Below are 3,152 nucleotides of genomic sequence, written 5' to 3'. Positions count from 1 at the left end.
ATCAGCACTGTGGATAATACTAGTTTTTTTTATAGTGATCAGAAGCTAGGAATGAAAGTGCCCAATATCTTTAATAAATATAAAAAACAAAATGCATAAAAGTACATAATATCTCAAACATAGGGGACCCAGGATGAGAGGAAAAGAGAAATAAAATAAGTCTCTCTTGTCAAAATGGTTGGGAACCAGAGATATGAAAACCAGACCAGTGAGGGCACTTAGAATTAGAGAAAGGAAATCAAGTTTTAATGGAAATCAGAGGGAAAGGGCATTATCAGGCAAACAGAAAATCCATATGCAACCTCTAGTTAGTCAGACTCTACAGTCATCCTAGAAAAGCTTGAAATAGTAGGTTGTCCTCCCTTCCAAAGGCCATGAAAACCAGGTTGTGAAGTTTTAGTAACTTTTCATGGGCAAAGTATAAAATCTGGAGCCATAAAAATGTAAGAGCAGCTCTAATTAAGACTTATTCATCACCTAAGAACAAAAAATACTCAGAGTTGTTTAATGGAATGTGGTCTTTTTTAAAACTAAATTGAGTACAACTGGATTAGAGCTTACCTGTAGTGAAGAGCCTACCTCCTGTAAGATGCCAGAGTCCCACTGAAGACATCAGTCTTTCTGTTCCCTGCACCCAGACACTCAGTGGGAAGCAGACACTCCTGTGGTGCCTGCAGGCTTCCCAAACAGGACCCTCAGGGGCTTCAGACCGGCCCCTTCCTTTCTGAGGCAGGATCAGAAGCAGCCACTCTCAACTACTCCCTGTGAAGGATGGAAAATGTGAGGAGTAGCAGAGTTAAACATCTTCCCTCAGGCGTAATGGGATCATTTCTATATTCCCATGACATACAATATAATTCATTATGCACAATATTTAGTACTCTTCGAATTGAGATAAAATGTCTTATACAATTCAGTGGAAGAAAAATAATAACTCACTTTGGGTGAAATATCTAAGTGATTTTCATTATGAGAATTATTAGTTCACACGTACCAAGATCCAGGCTGAGAGTTCATGAATGCCAATGTTTCAAATGGCCTAGATTCAAACCCTAGATTCTTCGAAGTGGGTTTTCACAGACCTTTATTAGGATGGTGATTCTGTGTCTTTAAACAGAAAGAAGGACTCAAATTCAGGTGTTCCCTCTTCTCACTTTTACTATCTTCTCCCCCTTTCTGCCTTATTACTACCACTTGGAAAGGAAAAGTGGGCATTTTGAAAACATGATGATTCATAAATATAAACTGATTACTCCAGTTTCCAAATGCAGTGGCTGAGATGCTCACTGCAGCTTTCAAAGCTCCCGACTTGGTGCGCTCACTTGCCTTCCACTTGTCCTCTGTGTGCTCCTGCTCATCCGTGCTCCAGCCACACCTGACATTTTCTGTGCCTCATAAATACACCTAGACATCTCACTCCCTGAATATTCTATATTTCACAGAGGCTGAATGACCTGTCCTCTGCTATGACCTCAACCCCCCATTTCTACCTGTGCACAGAGTATCCGGTTCAAGTACCAACTGCTCAGCAAAGCCTTCTCAGATTTCCCGAAAGAGCTTTCTCACTATTGATGGCCCTTCCACTGTTAAAATGTGTGTGTGTGTGTGTGTGTGTGTGTGTGTGTGTGTGTGTGTGTGTTATTCAATCATGTGTTTCATATGTATATTCTTCTCTCACTTTTCCTTCAACATCTTTTGCCCATTTGATTGTACGATATCTCATAAGGCACGTTGGCATGGCTCTGCTTTGTACACTTTGGGCTAATCTAGGAGGCAGAGTTTGCCAATGAGCAGTTAGCAAGGATCTAGGATCAGACCCCAAGCCTGTGTGATCCACAGCAATCTCTCTCTCACACCCCATCCACACTGCCATGCAAGGCATCAGACTCCACCATCCAGGTAGAGTCAGCATAAAGCCAAGAAACCATAAACAGGTGAAGAAGGAAACCACTGACATGTTCGGTACATGTCTTGACTACCAAATGGATGCTGTCTTCAGGATGTGTCAATGACATAAGAATTTTACGTGCATATTTGAAAAATAATAGTGCATAGGAGATAGAAAAGTTCTAATGATAGGAGGATACAGAGCTGAAAGGAAACAGGAAATGTTACTGTGAGCAAGAGTCAGAGAGAGAAAAGGAATAAGGAGATGAGACACAGAAAAGCACATCTATTAATACAAAGATGAGCTAAAAACCATGGTAAAGAGATAAAAATTGGTTTCTCCTAGGATTTCACTAAAAATTATTTCTTTCTCCTCTATCTATCTATTATTTCTTGCCCCAACCCCACAAAGATGACGTAGTAAGCAGATGACATAGAAGGTCATGGACAGCTAATATTGCCATCATCAGTATTAACGCATCCTGATTGTGTATAATCAGCATGCATCCCTACCCTTGTCCTGACTTTAAACTTGGCAAATAAAAAGTCTGCAGGTATTGGATATTATATCTCTGTGCCCCTCACTGTATCTTCTTTTTCTATCAGAGCTGCCCTGAGATGTTACTGCATCAAGCAGAGGCCAGTGTAAGCTGGGGAATCCTGAAACATGGAAATCTTTTCATCACTGGGGGGAATATGTCCCTGGAACCTCAGGTTTCTCAGGAGACAGAACTAGATGACAACAGCTCCAAGTGTCCTGAGTTGGAGGCAAGAGAGAAGAAATAGTTCAGTTGGGCTTGAAAACTTACCTTTTTTCTTGTTAAACAAAAAGAGATGACATCTTATAGAAAGCTCACAGTTTTCTCTTTTTCGGTTCTGATTTACTTTGAAGATAATCATGTGCAGTCTGTCTACAAGGTGTGAATTTTACTTTAGATTTGTTCACCCTGCTGCAGAAGGTATGGGGAGAGGAGATACTCCACAGACAGCCAACCTTTCCTAAAGAGGCCCAGATTAGACTCTAAAAAGGAGTCCAAAATACCAGCAGAAAGTTTCTTGCTTCTGCTTCTAGAACTTTCTAAAAAAAAATTCCACTATTCTCTATAGAAGATCCCTATAACACCAAACAGCTCTATTAATCCAAAATATTTTCTGGCAGAACATGTGAATTAGACATTAGTATGTTTTCTCCATCAAATATTTATAGAGATTTCATAAACGTTCACAAAGGCCCAGCCTCCAGAGGGAAAAAGACCACATCCCTT

Source organism: Propithecus coquereli, unplaced genomic scaffold (genome assembly GCF_000956105.1).
Source record: "Propithecus coquereli isolate 6110/MARCELLA unplaced genomic scaffold, Pcoq_1.0 Scaffold227, whole genome shotgun sequence".
NCBI lineage: Eukaryota > Metazoa > Chordata > Mammalia > Primates > Indriidae > Propithecus > Propithecus coquereli.
Note: the sequence above shows the minus strand (reverse complement) of the source record.